Here is a 22,652-nt window from a genome sequence, read left to right as displayed (position 1 = left end):
CGTTGGAAAATAACATTTTTAGTAGGCGATATGAATGCAGCATCACAGTGCAAAATCAACAGAAACTATGAAACAACACATTTGAAAGTATGAGATTTATAATATTACCAAAAAGGTAAAAAACAACACTATTTGCACATGCTTAGCAATATCTCAAACCAACTTCATGAGGTGCATCCTGGATTTTCAACAGTCCTGAAGGAATTTCCATGCATGCCGGACAATTGTTAGCTGTGTTTCCTTTACAATTAGAGTCCAACACATCCATTTTGAATCAGCAGTTCTCACTTTTCTCAGTTCTAACTTTTTGACTCGAAGGCCCCGCAATGTCCAACATAATATTCGAACATATAGGCAGAAGGTAAGATATTTCCGTTTTTTTTTTTTTTTTTCTGTTTTAATTATGACAAAGCTGCTTGTTTCATACTTTTTTATTAATAGAATCTGGGAGCACTGATATATTACATTAACCACAATTTATTTTGTGATTCTAGAAATTTCAAGAACAGTATGTTCTTCCATAAGAACAATATTATACAAGTAAAAGAAACTTGACCTGCAGTTTACATCTTGGTTTAATTTAAATTAGAGTTCAATGATGTTAACATTAATAATGCATTTTAAATGTAAATACTTTGAAGTCATCCTGTGGCCCCCTTGGAAATTTGCCGAGGCCACCTAGTTGAGATCCACTGTTTAATATTAATAAATAAAAAGAAGCATACACCTTTAGATAAAATGTCTTTAATTAAGCAATAAGGTACTCGAGGCTGTGCTGTATCATGAATAAGTCATGGCTGTAGGGCGTTGTTAGGCACGACGTGAAGCGGAGTTCCTGTAACTCCTTCAGCCATGACTTATTCACGATACAGCACTAGCCTCGAGTACCTTATTGCTTTTATAAAACGGTTACCACACAATACAAATATTAAAGCCAAAAAATATATGTATCAATGCAACTATGAAGTAAAATCACTAGAAGCCTTCCTTCCGCTAGACAAAATAGTCCCTGACCGTGAACAGCAACAGAAGTTACAATATTACACCATTAGATGGCGGCAAAGACTGTCTTTATGATTAAGTCAGTCAGTATCGAACTGTTGTGAACACGGAACAAGGCGCAACTGACAAATGCTTTGACTAGCGCTGTCAGTCACAGGAAAACCCTTAACTGTTAAAAGGACAAGATAATACATCGGACATTCAAACAAGTTTTATTATGAACATAGGACTGACCTGAAGGAAAATGCTAAATCTGAATGCAGGTAATAAACTCTCTTTCTCACAACACTCTTCTACATAATACAGTAAGCTTCAATGAACAATATTGAGAACAAACAGTTTACGTTGTTAAGAGTGGTTGCTAAGGGTGTTGTGTAGTGATACACAGAACCGTTGGGTGAAGTGGTCATAGCTGTGTTTTATCGTGAATAAAACACAGCTATTGACCAATAAGAATCAAGGACAGGAACTAACCGTTTTATAATAACATATATATATGGGTTTCACTTTTTCAAAGTGATGCAAAAAAAAAAAAAAAAAAAAAAAAAACATCACAAAAAACATCACAAATAAAGATCCTCAATAAATATCACTGTAATACCACTTTAATCTTTAGTGGTTAGGATTGATAATGATCTCAATATTGATAATGATCTCAACATTATCAATCCTTGTTAGGATTGATAATGTTGAGATCATTTTTCATCTCATGACCTTAAGTTCAAAGGTGTTAACAAAGGTGATGATGACTATAATGGCAAACAGTGCTGATGTGATCATTAGTTCATGAAAAGCTCAACGAAACCACAAACTGAAATAAAGGGACACATAGTTACTGTGATGTAAATACTTAAGAGGTTTGAGGTCAATCATACATATCCCATTAGACAGCTAAAGTAAATGTCAGATATGAATCACATTTCACCCAAACTTATTCTCTTACTGTAACTCTATTATAATAAATAGTTAAGATAGAAGTTCAGCCAAACCACTTACAATGGATTTAATACTGTACATATTGCCATTAAACTACATCCCTGAAGGATCTAAAGGTGTAGACTTTATTATGAATGCAGGAAGATTTATGAATGTTTGAGTGTACAAAAGCAGCACGCCGCCAGCAGACCGCCATAATTTTGATCAATCTGCTTTCAGTTCTAAAATAATTTCTGAAGTTAAGCACAAGAAATCAATGCCATTTCTTGAAGAATGTGTCATGGAAAACAAATCTTACCACAGTTCAAATAAAAAGCTGCTGAACTGATGGGGGAAACTGAATAAAATAGCCGACATTAGGACTCATATTCAGACAGCCACAAAAATTCACCAACATTTCCACCATTTATTTGGGTTGCGCCTTTCAATAAAAATAATTATAATAGTTACTCTTTCAAGAGTCACTATTAGACTGCAATAATAGCTACTATTTCAATATGTGTAAAAATAGTCTAACAGTCTTGAAAAAAAAAAAAAAAAACTAAAGATAAACAGACTTGACTTCCTTAGTTTTCATTGGAATGAAAATGGCAGACACTGGGGAACAAAAACACATTCTTCACTGCACTTGTTTAAAACAAAATATTGGAAAAATGACATTTAATTGACTTGAACATATGAGATTTTATTAGTTTTTCAAAAAAATTGAAATGTACGCTTCCGTTCAATGATTTGGGGGTGGTGAGATTTTTGTAATGTTTTTAAAATAAGTCTCTTATGTTCACCAAGGCTGCATATATTTGATCAAAAATACAGTACAAACAGTAATATTGTGAAATTTTATTACCATTTAAAACAACTGTTTTCTATTTTAATACATTTTGATGTGACGGCAAAGCTGAATTTTCAGCATCAGTGCTCAAGTGTCACATGATCCTTCAGAAATCATTCTAATATTCTAATTTGAAGCAAACATTTCCTTTTTATTATCAGTGTTGAAAACAGTTGTGCTTTTTGTAGAAACCATGGTGCATTTTTCTCTATTTTACAGATGTTATAGCCACATATTATATTTGCAAGTGATGATATAATGGTGATATAATCTTTGAAGAAGGTGACATTTGATATATAAACTATTCAGGCTTGTAACATTTTGTTCCTTAAATGGACATCTAATCTCTGATCTTTTGTAAATGTATTAGCATGACTAGGCAGACCTCCACCTGTGATGTAACATCTTAGATGAATAGTAAAGATGGGAATGGGTTTGACAAGGTTACCATCTGTTCTTCTCTTCATCAGATTGTTGAGATCACTGAGGTTTTGGGACGATGGCTCTCATTTCACCTCTAACGACAAAACCTGGGATCAGGCTGATGGATCCTGCTTTCGCTGTGAGATATCAAAAATATGAAAGATTAGCTGCAACTTTTTTTTAGCATGACTTAGACAAAATCATATAAAGCTAAGAAAAGCAAATATAAAGATAACTGAATACTTATATTATACATCAGAGAGAGTAATATATTCACTCATTTACAGGTTGTTTCCTTGTGCTGACTTACAGGATTTACATTCACAAAAGAATTCATCTTACATTCATCTTTCATCTGGCTTTTTTTCTTGCCAAAGGGAAGATATATGCTGGATGGTATACAGTAAGTCCAAAACTAACACAAACTGATCGAGGATAGTTAATTTTGAATATCTTCTGGGCGGCTTTCAATTCCAAAACACTACATTTCAAGCAACCACCAGATGGCGATATGAAGCTGTGAAAACTCAAGTGTATGTGGCTGAGCTGTTATTTATTAGCTGTCTGTCACAACTCAATTCTCTAACGTTCTTCTGTGGCGTAACCTTCATTTTTGTACATATTGAAATTAGTTTGAACAAGGGAATTCAAACCTCAAATTAGCATTAGTGGTAGTTTAACCAGATATCTTTTGTGTCTTCAGATACTCTCTGACCCTACTAACCCTAATATAAACTTTGACCTCTGAACTCATTCTGCTTGGTTAACCTGACATTACACCTGACCTAGCTTAGAATAAATACACTTTATGGTCAATTCAATTATCTACTTTTTTTCTACAATGTCCACTCAAAGTTCAAACTTATCGCACAGTTTCCTAACAAAAGCAACCAAAATTCAAAACAAACATAAACCAAACAAAAAAAGCCATATTCAGTCAGGGTTAATTTTTCCAATTTGTTTCCATACATATATATTCTGTATGTGTGTCATATTACTGACAATGTTGTGTTCATATATCAAGCATGTAATTGGAAAGCAATAAGGGCAGTTTTTACTTCAAATGTCATCCTGATTGGCCCAATGGCTGTTTGGATTTCATGTAGCCCTCTTGATGCAGTCTTTTTCTTTAGACCTTCATGTGAACATGATTATGAAGAGTTCATTCAGTGCAGAATAAAAAATATAACTCTCCTTCACACATATTGTTCAAAAACTGTACTTTACATTACTATGTAAAGTATCATAAATCATACAGCCCAGATCTATGAACTAAAATTTAAAAGATCGACCCAACAGAGTGATTTGTTCATGACTCTTAACTTCTGTCTATTTCTCTAACACAGTTGTCATATGACTTTAGAAGATTTATACTGCAACATAAATATAGCACATATGCATGGCATAGACCACTTTTATGAGACTTATGGTGCTTTTTTTTCATTTTTGGACTTGGCAACCCTGGTCCTTTTTTCTTTTTTATAATATTGAAAAGAGTGACCAGAATATTAAGAATATTCTTTTGTGTTCCACAAGCAAGTTCATGTGGATTTGGAAAAATACAGTTCATTCATTTCTGAAGTAAACTATCCTCTTAAGAAGGTAAAACAAAAGGCATGAGTCAAGACAGGTTTTTACAAATGTGATCCCTGGTCTTTAATTAAATCTGTTTTGACTTATTATTGCGAATGCGGTCTCAAAGACATTTGAAAACTCTCAGAGCAACTCTCCAAAACCATACAACTTACTGCACATTTCAATATATACTGTATATTCAAGCTAAGACCAGACAATATAACTCTGTGTGATGAAATTAGAAAAGGAAGTGCTGGAAAAACAGCACTGATGGTAGGAAAACAGTCATTGTTTTTCAGCCAGTATTTGCTGTGTGTGGGAAGATTGACAGGGCTGGGATTCCAGATCCTGACAGGCTGGCCAGTCTTTCTTCTCTCTGCAGGGAGGTAAGATGATACCTCGAGTGGCGTATGAGACTCGACTGCAAATTTACAGCTCATCTGCCAACATGGAGCAGGGATGTATTCATCATGGTGCCCATGGACTGAAACCTGCCACTGCAGGTAACCTGTGCCAGGATTTACTTCATCTGAAAGAGACAAGATCAGCATATTGTTTTTTTTATGCAGTCATATAAGTAATGTAAAGCTGGTTTCCACCTTAAAAATAAACTAAAGGTAATTGTGACTATCTCTCTCTCTGACTTCAATGAAAGCCATACAGGATTGGAGCAACATGAGGCTCGTTCACATCACAAATGATAACCATATTAGCATTCAATGGACAAAACTGTTTTGTTTATTATAAAGGTCTGTTCACACATTATAGCATGATTATAGCAATAACTATAAAGTTTTAATAGTCGGCCAAAATCTATGAGAACTACAGTTACACAGGCCCGTTCACACCAAGGACAATAACTATAATGATAAAAATATAGTTCTAAAAATCATTCTAATTATAAAAGAATATCAGAGTCCAAACCACAACTATAACAATAACGGCACAGAAACTATATCATTGGAATCAGTTTCCAAACGTTTTGTTTTCCAGCCGATGAACGATAAAAATTGACGGCCAATCAGTATCCACATGATGTTAAAGAGCCAGAGTATATAGCACCCTTATAAAAACAGAACATTATTGTGCATTGGTGTGGACGCTAACGTTGGTTGCGTCCAAAAGCTTAGGCAGCTGACTTGTTGCCTAACTGCCCTCAGGCAATGACTTTTCAAGCAGCATTTGCACACAAAGCATCTGCTGAAACTGAAACTGATTGACTTCTAAAGAGGCATAACAGTTTAATGATCTACTACAACAAAATAGAGAGAGCTTTGGTGATAACTAACCAAATATTTACTACAATAGTGATTTCTCAATAGAAATTACATCAAAAGTGGAAATATTTGTCAAAAAAATATATATATATACACAACCCAACTGCACCTTTCAGACCCCATCTTAATTTTTTTATGTTGCCTTCAAAAGTCGATCAGATAAAGGTATCTCAGTAGAAAGGAAGTGAAGTTAACAGTGGATTCGGATGTGCCTTGATGCATTCCTACCTTGGAATGCATCCTCCGAAGGCAGCATTTTTAAGCTTTCGAATGCAGCCATAAAAGATTTCTTTCATCATTTTTGGTGTGAATGGTGCTTAATGATAATGACACAAAAAAGGGGCTATAACATTGGAATCACTTTCAGAACATTTTTTTCCCCCAGGTGATGGAAGATAAAAACACTGACAACCAATCAAAATCCACCTGAATTTAAAGAGCTTGAGTATTTGAGCTTAATATGTTTATTGTTGTAGTTACTTTCACTCTTGGTGGGAAAGGGCCTTAAGCATGCAGTTATTTCATCCACCGATTCTGATCAATGTCAATATTTTGTTCATTAGCTGGAAAAAAACCCTCTATTAAAGTCATTCCAAAGATATAGTTCTGTGTTGTTATCATTAGTTGTGGTGTGGACTTCCCTATTCTTATAAATTTACTAAAACATTTACAGTTATCGTTATACCACTTATCCTTGGTGTGAACGGGCCTTAAATGATAATAGAATTTTCATTTTTGCTGAACTGTCCCTTTAACACTTGTATAACTCTGTGGATTCAACAAACACAAAATATGCTTTCTTTGTATTCACCTTTTTGAGCAACCTAAACACTGGAGTTTGGCCAAATAGCACATATGTCAGCATTTTGAATCACGTGCAGATTTGCGTATGTATTATGCAGGCTGTCCTGCTTTATGTACAGTTTCCCTGGTGTAATGAATCGATAATGTACTGTATTTTCACAAGATGGGTTACTTCCTGACTGTGCCAAAGTTCCTCAGAGGATACTGACATCAAACAGCCGCACATTTTCATATGATCGAGCGAGTGTGCTTTTTCACAACAAATTACATTTACCGCAAACTTAGAGAAAATGGTTTCCATTTGGCTTTTCGCAGTCCACCCTTTGACTCATGACGAAGGCCTTAGGAGTGTGATATCAGATGAGCTAAGAATGCTGATTGACTCTTTACATTTTTGCATTTGGCAGACAATTTTAACCAAAGCAACTTCATTCAATATATATGTAAAAGTCAGTGTGTTCCCTGTGAATTAAACCCATGAAGTCAGTGTTGCTATAGTGCCATGTTCTATCCGTTTAGCTACAGGAACAATTATAAATCAGTTAAGTGTTATCAGCCACATGAAGGCGAACTTTGTCAGGTAATATTATAAATACGACAAATTTTCCTAATGCACCTCCTTGTATAGTCTGTGTAGGTCGAACGAGAGTGTGAACGTCCTAAAACCTTCACCACATTTTTGTGGGAGTCATGCCGACCGCACACCGATCCAGCTGTAGTCTGAGTGGTACCAGAATCACTCTGGGAGTACTTTCAGAATTTCAGACACATTCAGACCAATAAATCCATACCAGATTCATAAAGGGCCACCAAATTGTCAACAAGCCCTGGGGCCACACGCTAAGCAGTGAGATTCTACCCCAGCAGCAGTTCATCTGTTCTTCCTTTTTCATGGGGATCCAGGCACTGAGTCAGTCTTTGGCTCGCTGCTCATGACATCACTGTCATATTTCATACAGAAACCAAAGTGACAGAGCGAGAAGAAGCCTTAAAGTTCAGAACTTCCAATAGATGAGGTCCAGAGTCACGGCTTTGCAGTATTCTTTTATTTTTTTTTGCTTGTTCTCATCTGCCTAGCAGACGAAAGACACATCTGGGTAATGCAAACATTTCAAGCTGGATTTTTAACACTTTTTTATCACAATTATGAGATTACTTTGGAAATTAAAAGGGTATTAAAATCTGTCATCATATACTCATGTTGTTCCAAACCCGTATGACTTTCTTTTTTTCCTGTGGAACACAAAAGAAGATATTTTGAAGAATGTTGGTAACCAAATAGTTTTGGTTACCACTGACTTCTGTTGTATGCACAAATATATATAGGTAACACTTTACAATAAGGTTCATTAGTTAAATTTTTTAGTTTCTTTGTTAATTTCAACATTTACTAATACATTATTAAAATCAAGAGTTGTATTTGTTAACATTAGTTAATGCACTGTGAACTAACATGAACAAACAATGAACATACATTGTTTATACACACACACACACACACACACACACACACACATACATATATATATATATATATATATATATATATATATACACACAGTGCACAGCATAAATGAGTACACCCCCTCTGAACAAATACAAAAGATGTATTTTCTTTATGATCACTAATACAATTCATGGAATGATGGCAAAACTAAAATGTATTAAACATATACATAATAAAAACTAAGAAATATATGTCATTAATAATAAGTAAATTAGCCAATTTTGTTTAAATTAAGGATTGCAGAAATGAGTACACCCCAGATTTAATTCAACAAATGTATAATATTCTAGTACTTAGTATGCCCTCCATAATTTTGAATATACTGTGCTGACACATCTTGGCACGGAGTGTACAAGTTCATGACAAATTGTTGCTCAACTCGTCTCTACAGAATCCACCACAGGCGCTCAAGAGTGTTAAGATTGAGTGCAATACATGTCCATTGTCCACAGAAGGTTTTTCACCTTGGGAGAATGCATATCCTCCTTGTCATGTTTAAAAAATGCCCAACAATGCAGGGAATGAGGAAAAGGTAACATCTTCTGTTTCAAGTTTGTGTATTAAATTACACAGTGGTGTGGGAATTCATGACAGCATTGATAAAGCACAACTCCCTCACACCTTCAACACTCATACATCCCTATATAAGAGCTTTACTAGCACTGAACTTTACTGTGGGAACCAGGCACTTCTCACTGTACTCCTCCTCTAGCAACAGCATAACATTTTGGATGCTGTTAGATCCAAAATGATTGATTTGGTCTCATGAGACCAGAGTATTGATTCCCAGAATCTATATTTTGTAAATATGGGCTTTGGAAATGGCTAACTGACTTTATTGTGCTTTGGCTACAGTAGGTAGTTCCAGTGAGAACAACAACCATGCATGTCATTTCTGCAGGCTGCGTCTTACTCTGTGAGATAAACAGTCACTCTTTTCATGGCTTTTGCTGGCTCTGAGACACTCACTTGGTATTTCTCCTGCTCTTTGTCTAGCAAAAAAATCCCTCATCACAAAATGAAAGCTTAAAATGAAGGCCTGATTATTTCAGGGGCCTTGTCACAAGTCCATTGTTTTTGAATTTCTGTTATTTTTGATATATTTTCACACTTATAACAATGATTTGGTAATCCTCTTGTACCACTGTCCTCTTTTGTGCTAAGAAATAAGTCTCCTGACAGTTCTCTCCCAAGTGGTTCCACTGTTGTCAGCATTAAGTCTGAGAATGATTCAGTGGGCTATATAACACTTTTAAATGTCAAGAAATTACTTTTCTTTAAATGTTTTGGTTCAACATACTTACCTGTTGATCAAACATTTAATTAATATTAAGTAGTTTTTTATGACACCACACCATGCATAAATAGTTGAGTAAGTCCACTAAGAAAAAAAAAAAGAAAAAAAAAAAAAAGAAGACTTCTTGCCATCAATTGTGTATTTGTTTTGGCTATGTTTGTATTTCGTTTCCAACTTGAATGCCTGATCTTGGCTTTCCAGGTCCACTTGAAGGCAGAGAAGGTCAGCAAATTTTGCTCTCTGCAAGTTTTTACTATACACTGAACATGAACCATTTCCATCAGTTTGGATTGTTAAATACGTGTACTTTTTGTGTGTGCACATGTTCTCTGAGAGTTTCCACAGAATTCTGAAAGTCAAACAAGGACATGAACCATCAGTCATCAAAGATGAAGAGCTACTGCTGGTATTGTTTAAATTAGAGTTTCCCAATTCCGCTTTGTTTGATTATCCATGAAAGGAGAGAAGGATCACATGCAGCCTCACACTGGAACATACTCGACAAATTACCCTGAAAAACAAAACTAAATCTGCTGTTATGCACAAATAGAAACTTTGCCACCATCCATAGACTAATAGTGCATGTTTCCTTAGCTTTGAGTCCAAATATGCTCCAAGATATGTCAGAGGACCATACTTTTCTGATCACTGTGACAAATATACATCAAACCACTTCAAATTAGCTTTGACGGATGATTCAATTTAGCAGCACAATCAAGCCATTTTCCTTTATGTCTGTCATTGAGGTTCATGTGATCAAGGCAGATAGACAGACAGGCGCATGGGAAAATATTATAATGACAGAATGTTTGAGGCTACTTGTAAATGTTTGAGGCAATGTAAACACAGCAATGCACGTAATTCACACACTGGGACAAACATTGACTAACACTAAACTCCCACACACGCTCATAGAGCCAAAGAGGAAGCTGTTGGCTCTTTCCATTCTGATTACACACAGACGTAAACTTGGACCCACACACGGCTAGAAAGGGTTTCATTCTGAACTGGTGTCTGAGTACATGTATGTAATATATGCACATACATCATAAGAAGTTATTACAAGTACCTATTTTGTACAGTAAAGTGTCTACTGATAGACCAGCACAGAAGCCAGACCTGTACAGCTGTGTGGGGGTCACGTTCATACAGAGTCTGCCAAGGTTTACATATGTTTTGAAGGATAAATAAAGAGGATAGGGTTAGAGTGTTTCATTACTTCATTGTAATACATTGTAAGGAGTTGGCATGGACTTTAGCATTTACATCTGCCATTCAAAGTTAAGGGTCTTCAATGACATGGAACAGCTATCAAGTGGACCTACTGTAAACACAACTTAGAACAAACGCAGCTTAGTCTGATACAGTGATGGGAACAATCATAGCCTACTACGTGCTAATAGCCTGAACCTCAAAAGCATTTTTGTTTCCCAGAACAGTTCAGCATGGCTACAATCCCCTGTGGAGTTGCAAACATCTAATGTGGAAAATGTAGAATGAGCTACTGAACCTCAAAATGCTGTGAAAAGAGGCAGAGCGTGTGGAAAGCCGGCCTCCCTCTGCGCACAGGCATGATGTGTGTGATTTATGAATGTAGCCTAGATATAATTATTGCGACTCCAGGATATCACTCTCTGTAAATGTTGTAAAACACACAGCTCCGGATTGTTAATAAAGGCCTTCTGAAGCGAAACGATGCGTTTGTGTAAAATAAATATCCATATTTAAAGAAGTTGTGAAGTCGAATATCGAGTTTCCGCCAGACCGCCTTCCGTATTCAACATACACAGAAAGTGTAAACCTCTTGCAGTTCACAAAGCTTATGCTATGTCATGCGCCTTCCCTATTAAACTAACGGAAAAAGTGTAATTGACGCGACACCAGTTTACACTTTCTTCGTAACTTGTATACGGAATGCGGTCTAGCGGAAGCTCGATATTCGACTTCATAACTTGTTAAATATGGATATTTATTTTACACAAACGCATCGTTTTGCTTCAGAAGGCCTTTATTAACACTCCGGAGCTGTGTGAAGCACATATTTATGATCGATGGATGTGGATGGAAGCACTTTATTCAGCTCATACTCATTGAGCCCTATCACTGCCATTATAAAGCTCGGATGCGTCAGGATATTTATTAATATTTCTCTGATTGTCTTCGTCAGAAACAAGAAAGTCATATACACCGATTTGTCATCAAAGTGAATTAATCCTTTAATTTACTGCTTATTATTAGTAAGGTAATTGTTGTAGCGTTTAAGTTTAGGTATGGGGTAGGATTTAGGGATGTAGCATATGGTCATGCAGAATAAGGCATTAATATGTGCTTTATAAGTACTAATAAACAGCCAAAATCCAAGCTAATAAGCAACTAGTTAAAAGTGAGAATTGTTCCCCATACTAAAGTGTTGCCAAAAAATCTTACTGACCTTAAACCTTTGAACAGTAGCATATATTTTTGCAATGTCCTATAAAACCATTACTTTTGAGGCCAGTGTGCCATATGAACTACTTGTATCTAATTAGTAGCAAAGCCCAAGCATTGTTATTAGAGTTAACTTAAACTTAAACACCAACAAATCCTTGCCCTTTGAGCCTATTGCTGCCCCTATCCATTAACATTGGGAATTATAAAAACATGCAAAGCATGAGTGGAATGGAGGGAATCCTCTTGGCAGCACAAGAAAGCTTCTGCCATCAATGTGTGGCTGAATAAAAAGTGTTACACATGTCTGTAAAGAAAAAAAAAGAGAACAATTTAGTGACATACTGTATCAGAAAGATGATACAAACAATGTACCTTTTTGTAAAATTGAGAAATATTTGGGAATAAGAATTACACCACAACTATACTTATTCAGGCTAACAAAAAATATAGCATTTTAAATGTATGTTGTTCCAGCCAAACTGGCCTTCCTGGGACTTATACACACTTCAGACATTAAGGTGAAAGGATTATACACTGTCTGAAACAGTATCCAGTTCACCTCTCCGAAGGTCAGATTCCAAATTCCTCCTGAAGCAGATCTCACCCCCCCTTTGCAATGCAATATTTCAAGCAGAGAGCTCAGAAAGGGATACACAACAACCCATAAAGTGGGTGCAAGACCATAGATATTACATGACGTGCACAAATAAAGACCTTTTATACCCCATAACATTGGGATTTGTTGACTTTATGTATATCTATGACCTGATTCAACATGGTTAACCAGATTAGACTTTAACTCACCCAGTTGTAACAAAGAGAAAAGTGTTTTTAATTGGTTGATGCCCGAGTATACACATCTGGTGCCTGATATTTGAGAATATTGGTAAAAATTAAATAGTTTATTAATATTAAATATTAAAAAATAAAAAATCTGTACCATTCATAACCTGGAAGAAATGCAATTAGCTATTTTTAATTATTATTTACATTGTTACTAAAAGACACCATCATTATTTTCCCCTCATCTTCAGCATTATCAGATTTAAATGGCACGAAGCAACATCTAAGGAATAAAATATTCTATTTTAGTAAATGTATGCATAATTTGTGCTGGAATTTTGTTGACTCTCTTCTCTTCACACACATATTTGGCTTAAAATGTAATGAAATACTTTTCTGTCTCTTTATCTTCAGAACTTGGACAAGAGATCTGTCACAAATGACACAGGTCACAGTAAAAAAATAAATAAATCTTTGTGTGATGAAACTGTAACTGGAGTCTCTCTAATAGTGAGGGTGTGATGAAGCATGTACACAGAGATGAAACAGAGAGGTCATTTTGGAAAATATAAACACCTCTACTCAAATGCTTGGCCAGAAACAACACTGTCATCAAAAGAGATTCCAGAGACAGTAGGAAAGATCCACATGGCAAATGTTTAGATCTTGCTTATCATTCACCACACCAGAATTCTCACCAGTTGGAAAACTCCCCTGAGATGCCACTAATGTGTGTTGTTTGATAGAGTAGGGATCAAGGAGACTGTATTGAGGAGCAAACAGTCTTCCATAAACTCTCTCTTCCTGGAAGCTCAGTCTGTCTTAATGAGTTGGCTTTGGTAAAAAGGAAACACGTCGCTTGCAAATTTTGCTCTTTCAAGTGCTGCTTTGGAATACCATCAATCCACATGCTCATCCTCATCGTCTTCGTTCTCAACGTGCCACAGTGTTGGGGAAACTCCATTACAAAGAGTTCCTGCGGGTATATCGAAGGATCTGTTACTCCATTCCGCAAATTCTCATTTCAAAAACTGTCCCACCAGCTGTGGGGGCAACAAAATGTGAAGTAAACAGTATGACTAGTGCACAAATGTTTCTGAAGAATGAAAAAAAATAAAATTATAATAAAAAAATGCTACTTAAAGGGTTAGTTTGCCCAAAAATGAAAATTCTGTCATTAATTACTCACCCTCATGTCGTTCCACACCCGTAAGACCTTCGTTCACCTTCAGAACACAAATTAAGATATTTTTCATAAAATCTGATGGCTCAGTGGGTCCTGCATTGCCAGCAAGACAACACTTTCAATGGCCAGAAAGCTACTAAAGACGTATTTAAAACAGTTCGTGTGACTGCAGTGGTTCAACCTTAATGTTATGAAGCGACGAGAATACTTTTTGTGCGCCAAAACCCGCCCCCCCAAAGTAACGACTTTATTCAACAATATTTAGTGATGGGTGATTTCAAAACACTGCTTCATGATCGCCCATCACTAAATATTGTTGAATAAAGCTGTTATTTTGGGGGGTTTTGGCGCAAAAAAGTATTCTTGTCACTTTATAACATTAAGGTTGAACCACTGTAGTCACATGAACTGTTTTAAATACGTCTTTAGTACCTTTCTGGGCATTGAAAGTGTTAAATTGTCTTGCTGGCAATGCAGGCCTCACATTTTTTTTTATACATTTAAGAAAATAAAAATATGCTCATTGTATGGTGTATTCAACTCATTGCATGAATGAATTGCATTTTTAACATATATTTTAATACATGATTAGGACATTGACCCAAAAATCATTTTCATTATTGATTCAATGTCATTATGAAAGTGTACCATATTGTACCGCATTGCTTTTTTTTTCTTTTTTGTTTGATCAGGCACTAAGCATTAGGGTTTATTGAGCTTTTTGCTTAGACTGGCCAGGTTTCCCTGCACAATACCTCTCTCTGTTGGCCACTGTGCTCAAAAAACAACCCTGAACTTAGACATTTCATCCCTGTCCAACAGATATGCAAAGGGGCCCATCTTGTGTTGTTGTATATTTCCCTTTTATTTTCTTTCTGCACAACACAGGTCCACAGATACACAACTGACCTCTTCCACTAATAAATTAACATCTAAACATATCACCTTCACTGCCAGCCCGGGTGGGTCAATTGGACTCGATGAGTGAATCTGAGAACAGAGGGCCCCACGGTACTAAAACGTGGTGTCTGATTTTGCACTGTTAGGCGATGTTATTTTAGCCAGTGTTTGACTTTTGCGGCTGAGGCTAGACTTGTTAGTTTAGGTTCCTGCCCTTCTGCCAATGTTGTTAGCCACATTCAGAGCCACCCTCGACATATTAGATGTCTCTTTGCTTCTTAGCTTTTGAAAATAACATAGCAGAGTGTCCCCCACCTGAAGTGTTTTGCTCAGAGGAGCATCTGATTCCACTCTGAGGTGGAAACTTTTGAGCTTTGGCTTCAAATGAATCTTGCTCTTTTGATTGAGCAGCATGGAAATGTGTTTGACTTGCTAAATGAGGAGGTTCACTAGCACATAAAGCAGCATGGTGATTTTGAAAGTGTGCATCTATTCAGCCCACAGTTATGTAACAGACAATTAGCTTGTGGTTTCATTCAGCCACAGCTTTGAAAGGGCACCACAGTGAATGAGGCTCAAAAGAGGATCATGTACTTAACGTCCGTCTATCTTTTGAAAAATATATATAAAATCAAGTACACATAAACGAAAAAAACCCCCCTGCAATATATCAACCTAAATCATATGTTTTCAAACTGGGGTGCAGGGACCTTCAGGGACCCGCAAAATAATAATAATAACCATAATAAAATAAAATAATATTTCAGTTGTGAGCTGAAAGTGTATGTCTGCAGTTCAGCCAGAGTGTTCGGCACTGCAAGAGTTTAGGCCTTGTGAACAATGTAATTATTCTGTGTGAGGAATGACAGCAAGTGATGTATGAACAAACACTCAGAGCATGACCTCTGACAAAACAGGTTAGAGTGCTTCCTTTTTGGGAACTCGCACTAAGGTACAGAATTCCTGTTACTTATAAATGGCTCACAAGGTGTAAATCTTTGCAGTACTAAACACTCTAACTGCAGTGCAGAGAAGCGTTCTTAGCTCACATCGCAGTTCTCTGTGGTGTTAAGACCTGATCACACCAAGAACCATAACTATAAAGATAACGATAATATCTATATTAGCATCCACACCAATACACAATAACATTGTTTATTTATAAGTGCATTCTGCAGTTACGTAATCTTCTGCTTTAAATGCATGAGCTCTTAAAGGCACAATATGTAAGATTTTTTAGTTAAAATATCCCAAAACCACATATGATGTATGTTATATATTTTGTTGACTTGTGTACTTACATTACCAAATGTATGCAAGAATGTTTAAATCCAGAGAAATAAGCAATTTTAACCAGGACATGGACAGTGTCCGTTAGGGTGGTCCTTATTATGGGGTAATTTTTTTTTTTTTTTAAATGTTAACCTCTCACCCCCTCATTTGTTTCTCCATTAGAAGTAAGTAATGTATGCAAAATTCCATCCAGATAATTTGTCATTTAGGGTATGCTCAAAGAATGCATCTTTTTATCAACAGGTACTTGATATCTGATTGGTGATATTAGCAAAGGTTTCGTTCACTGATAAACTTTTGACTGTTTCTGATATCAGATGGGAGTCTTTATCAGCAATTTTCCGCAGGGGCAGTCGTGTCCTAATGGTTAGCGAGTATGACGGGTAACCCAAAGGTTGCTGTTTTGATTCCAGCACCGGCAGGAAATAGCTGAGGTGCCCTTGAGCAAGACACCAAACCCTTTATTGCTCCCCAAGTGCCACAGCATAATGGCTGCCCACTGCTCCAGGTGTGTGTGTCCACGGTTTGCAGTGTTTGTGTGTGTTTACTGCTCACTGCTCCTAATGTGTGCGCACTAACTTGGATGGGTTAAATACAGAGGACACATTCCTAGTATGGGTTACCATACTTGGCCTTCACATGTCACTTACCCCTTTCACTGACATTGACAATGTTCTTCGAGTATATCTGCACCGAATGGGGAAAAAGGGTATAGTGAGGCATGAAGCATCAGTGCAGACCATGAAGGAAAAGCTACACCTTTGTTTTAAATAAGCAACCTCTAGCGGTGAAAATTACATATTGTGCCTTTAAGTCAAGTGGATTCTAATAGGCTGTCTATGTTTATGTTTTCATCAGCTGAAAAAAAAAAAAAAAAATCACTCTAAAAAATGATTCAAACGATATAATTCCTCTGTGTCTTTATCATTGTTATAGTTGTGTTGTGCACTTCTCTATTCTCATACATTAGAATGATTAATTAACTTTTACAGTTATTTTTATCATTAAAGCCCACTCACACCAAGAATAACTATATTAGCGTCCAAATCAACAAACAATAAATTTGTTTATTATAGGCTTGCACTGCAGTTATGATGCCTGTCATTTAAATGCTCAAGCTCTTTATAGTCGGGTGGATTCTGATTGGCTGTCAATGTTTTTATCATTTATCAGCTGGGAAAAAACCCTTCTAAAAGTAATTCCAACGATACTGTTCTTCGTTGTCGTTATCATTATAGTTGTGGTGTGGACTTCCCATTTCTCATAGAATAAGAATGATTAATAAACCTTTATAGTTTCTGTTATATCATTTTGATGCTTGACAGACCTAGTCTGTGAATAAATAAAAGTGCAGGAAACTGAACTGATCTATAAGCTCACACACAAATGCCACTTACGTACTGAAAGCTAACACAGGAAACCGTTGGGATTGCATGAGAAGGAAACCAGTGCTTTTATAGTGTACCCCAGTGCTTTCAAGTATATCCCATCAACACCACAAGAAGGTAAAGAATGCAGTGTAAACAGCAAGAAGTAATAAAATGTAGGGGCAACAACAAGGCGATTCTTTGTATACACAGCGTACCAAACAGTGTCCCTTCCACATGATGTGGTACGGTCCCGAAAAGGTGCTACTAAAGTGTTTGACATATGAAACCCTACAAAACATAAAAACATCACCACCATGGTGGGGCTGAGGGCTGTTGAAAGGTCCCCGGTCCAATCAGTTCAACTGCGGCATTAACAGCTCGTTGAGGTGCCAGTGGGAGTGACTGACACCTGACAGGAGAAAACTCTGTGTGAAAGCACACACTGCTCATAAACATCATCTCTAGTTAATAAAAAAAATGCTTAAAGGCTCTATGCATTATTAAGATTCCCACAATGGAAGTCATAACCGTGGCAGGAAATAGTGATATACTGAAAAAGTCAATTGCAGCTGATTATGTAAGTGTTCTCTGTGCAGAAAAAAAGGTCAGGAAAAGCGTACTGACTGTTCTGAACTGTGATGCTAATGAAAAGCAATCATGCATAATTATAGCACAATTTCTTAATCGGTTAGGCTTTTAACAACATGGTCCTAATATCATGTTCCTACCGCTAATTGATTGAGACCACATTGAAAAATCTGGGATTTAAAACTCTACTTAAATCTGGAAATCTCAGACCTTCTGACACTGTGTATCGACAAAAACTGTATAAATATCAAGACAGTTTACTTATATTACTATGAATGGGAGAAACTGCAATGTGCAGTATAGCTGAATAAGTCCCGTCTTCTAAATAAAAGCCGATCGCAATTAATTATAAGATGAAGTGTAAAATAAGAAATAATGTCAATGAGAAATATAAATTCACTATTGAGAGATATAAAGTCTTTCATGAGAAGCAAAGTCACATTGTGAGATATAAAGTCACAATTGCGACATTAAGGCTTGGTTTCACAGACAGGGCTTTTCTAGGCTTGATTGTGTTTATGGGGTGCAGTTTAACATGACTTAATACTTCGTTTTTTTAAAAAAACTGTATTTTTCACATATTTTACCTTTATTCTAGACCGCTGTCTCCATTGTCATTTGTCTCCATTGTCATTTGATTCTATGATACCACTCCCTCCGAAATATGCAAGGTGCTCAGATTGGTTAGCTGGCCCAGTGTACTGTGATTCGCTGAAGCATCCGGAAACGCCACGCCCCTTACCATTAGATGTTGCATGTGCTTCAGTGAAAATGTAAATAATGGCGTCTATATTGCTGTATCAAATTGAGCCCAAATCAGACCCAGATAGCAGTAATGATGATGAGCGTCAAGCAGAACCTCTGCAAGCACGGTTTTTAAAAGACGTTTCTGAATGGTTAAAAAAAAGTATTTCCATTTGTACTTGTGTCAAAGCGTTTAGATATGCTGTCACTTGTAAATGTTACTGCTGTTTATGTTAGCTTTCAATATACAATTTTATCCTGATTAAAGCTTTAATGTAGCTGAATACATGACTGAGTAGTAGCATTTTTGTAAAGGTATTGTTTAATTTATAGCATGAACAACTGTTTGTCTATGAACATATAAGTTTGTTGTTGGCGTTTGTTGGAGAAGTATGAAATAGAATTTAGCTAACTGGCAAGCGAAGCCAAACCGCGTTGGTCTTTGTTTTCATCCTTGATGCAACCAAAAAATAGATATTTAAAAGACATGTACAAACAATAAATCATGCTTACAGGTTGGGGCCCATAAACAGCTTCTGCTTTTAAAGTGGGAACTGCTTCATCTTTCAGTAATAACCTTTGTGCAAATTCAGCATTGAACTTGTGTAGATTCTGGAAGCCGTCTTCTGTATTGCCGCGCGACATGGCCTCATCCACTTTGTTGCGTGTTCCCGGGGGCAAGGTTTATGTTAATTGCAGGATTTATGATGTCACTAACCCAGGAAGAAGCTCGTTGTAGTCCAAACCGGTCGTAATTGTAGGCATTAAACTGCCATAACTTTAAAAGGCAATATCTCCGTTTGTAACTCAATATTCAACGGAATTCAATATCTTGAATTGTAACTTTGCAGATACTGTTTATGCTCAAGCAGCAACATTACACACTAACTAAAGTTAAAAAAGTGAAATCGCAATGAACCACCCCTTTAAGTAGCTTTTATAAATGTTCCTTAGAAAAAACAAAACATTACTGGTGTGCATCTTGAGACAAAACAATGGCACTGACATATTTTAAGATAGTTTTAAATGCAAGTTGCTTTCAGTTAAAACAGCTCAAGCATACATTTTAGTCTGGGACTATAGCCTTAAGCCTTGTCTGTGAAACCGGGGGTGAGTCACAATTACGAGAAAAAGTTGCAATTGCGAAATATAGTCATATAGTGAGATATTAAGTCACAACTGGGAGATATTAAATACATTTGCATATGTGAGATATAAAGTCATGGTTATCTTTTTGTTTATTTATTTATTTTTTATTCTGAGGTGAAAACGGGCTTCCAAGTTTTCCCTCCTTTTGGTAACGTCAAGACTTTAGAATATTAATGCTTCGAGGTCACCAAATTTATGTTTTAATAGAGGGAGGAAGTTTTAATGGCCCATTATCCTGCTATTTTGACACAGTGATTCTTCAGTGAGGCTTATAATGCACTTACCTCAGTTCTTTCAGTGTAAGCTCAAGTCTTTGAAGCTGTTTCCTGGTGTGTGAGATGCTGAATTGCAGCCAGTTCTTACTAAGAGAGTAATGTAGCCGGGTATCCTCCCTGCTCCTTAAGGTCTCCAAACTATCAAGGAAAACCTCCAACAGTGAGGTCTATGGAAAGATCATATCATTTTGAGCTTACAACATTTTTATTCCATTTTTAATTTTTATATAAATATTCTTTATAAATTGTAAACATTTGATCAGTCTCATAAATCCATTTTATGTTGCATTTTGTAGTTCTGGTTTATGGTGTTTCTAAGTGCTGCTTTTCAGGACTGCGCTAAAGCTTTTAAGAGCCAATGTTTTCCATTAATATGATGTTTGGAAATCCCGCTTGGCATGTGGTCATCGCTTTATTCAGCCAGACGGGTCAGGGTGACTGGCACCTCCTTTGCTCTGGCACTGTCTGTAGGAGTATGAGACGGTTCAAAGCTGCACCCAGGCACAAAGGGGAGACTTGTTCCCTCCACTCACTGACCTGAGACCAAATATGAAGCTCTCACAGCCTGCAGGGGAGAGTGAAATCAAAGGCATGATTCTGCCACCTTCGCAAAATCTTGCATCGTTGAACGTTTGGGTCAGACGTCACCGCTGAGAGAAACCTTGGCCAGCAGTAAAGCTGCGCTCTTGACAAATCCTCTTAAGAAATCTGTAGCCGTTGGAAGACAAACAAGAAACTCATTCTGTATGTTACACCTGAATGTTCCTGGGGTAAATGGCCGACAGGATGTGAATGAATAAATAAAAAAATAAATGTTTGTAAAAGCCAAATCTGTAATGTGTACCATGATTTGGTTTAAAATGTAAATGTTACTATCAAAGACACTTCAAAAGGACCCGAGAAAGTATGCAAGAAGATGGGGGACTGGAGACAAAATCTTTACATTTATACACCACAAGCATTCACCCATCCATCCATCTCTCCCAGCGCACACATTAATCCAGCACATTAGACTGTCAGCTTGAATACATTGACTACTGCATGTGTCAACAGGGATCTGCTTGTCTTGCCCACGGAGCAACTGAGGTATACATGACCTGACACTCGCACAGAGACTCGTCTGAATGCCTGGAGAAAAAGGAAGAGAGGGAGTCAACGAACTTACATGAGGTCTATGGCGAGGTCACAGATTAAAGAGGCACCCACTGGTCTCAAACGGGAGTACAACTGTAAGTATGTATGATATGAGGGTCCAAGCTGTTTCAACAGAACAAGATCAGGTGTTGAAATTAATTCGTATGGGACTGTCCGCCTTTGCTGGAATGCAGCGTTTGCATGTTTAACTTAAGCCTGGGATTTCACATCTCCTTAGATGTTTCTTCAAATAACAAAACATCTATGTAGGTAAAAATAATTATCTGAGAATGAATCTCTTTGTAACAATTCAAAGGCTGAGAAAGTGAAAACAGGGCTGAAACACACACAGAACAATGAAAAAGCTGAAAAAACCTGGCAAGTCTTAAAAAAAGGCATATCTGACTGATACTGTTTTTTACACGTTAGGTTTTGATCCGTATGATCCGTTTGATCCGATTCTTCAGGCTCTTGTTGGTTGGTGCAGTGCTACAATCTGGTAAGATTTTAATTGTACACACAAATCCTTTCCCGGCAGAACATTCTGGCAGTACAACCAATCGAAACAGTCATATCTACCAGAAGAAGGTATCGTTTACAGTCAACAGAGGGGTTTTCCTTGGCCATTTCATGCAGGATTATATGAGATATCAGAGAGTCCCTGAACAGTGTGTACCTGTACACAAATTTCAATCTCAGGGTCATTATCATTGTCACTGGGAAAAATTTCTGGAATGTTTTCTCCCCTCTGGCCCATGAGGCCAGATTACTGCAGCCCTAAAGTGATGTTCTACATTCCCTCAACAGATCCTGTGAGCTTTTGAAGAAAAACTTCAAAAACTGGAGAAACATTCCTCACTTGTTATTGACTACAATTAGATGAGAAGACTTCTCCTGTCTATTGGTCCTTAGCACGCATCTGGAGGAGAAACAGAGACGCTCGCTGTCTCTCAGGATTGTCGGACCAATGCTATGGAAACAAACCGGCTGCAGCGCTGCTGTCACTTAAGAATGAACAAATATTAAGGATTGAGACCCAAATCCGCGTAACTATCTAAAAATAAAACTCCTTGACCAATTTCCCACGCCAATCACTAGAATAATCTTAACCACAGCCCTCTGTCTACAATCCTTTAACTGTGTCTGG

At 36.9% G+C, this 22,652-nt stretch overlaps 1 long non-coding RNA gene across 1 annotated transcript; it reads left to right on the top strand.

The window, feature by feature from the left end:
• Window positions 1–3,193: 3,193 nt before the first annotated feature.
• Window positions 3,194–22,098, top strand: LOC127502974 (uncharacterized). The gene is made up of 5 exons (XR_007926975.1): window positions 3,194–3,332; window positions 3,481–3,596; window positions 5,151–5,271; window positions 21,425–21,600; window positions 21,935–22,098. It is a non-coding gene; the product is annotated as an uncharacterized LOC127502974 (long non-coding RNA).
• Window positions 22,099–22,652: the final 554 nt, after the last annotated feature.

The sequence above is a fragment of the Ctenopharyngodon idella genome, chromosome 20, assembly GCF_019924925.1.
Source record: "Ctenopharyngodon idella isolate HZGC_01 chromosome 20, HZGC01, whole genome shotgun sequence".
Lineage (NCBI taxonomy): Eukaryota > Metazoa > Chordata > Actinopteri > Cypriniformes > Xenocyprididae > Ctenopharyngodon > Ctenopharyngodon idella.
This window is presented reverse-complemented; position numbering and strand designations above follow the sequence as displayed.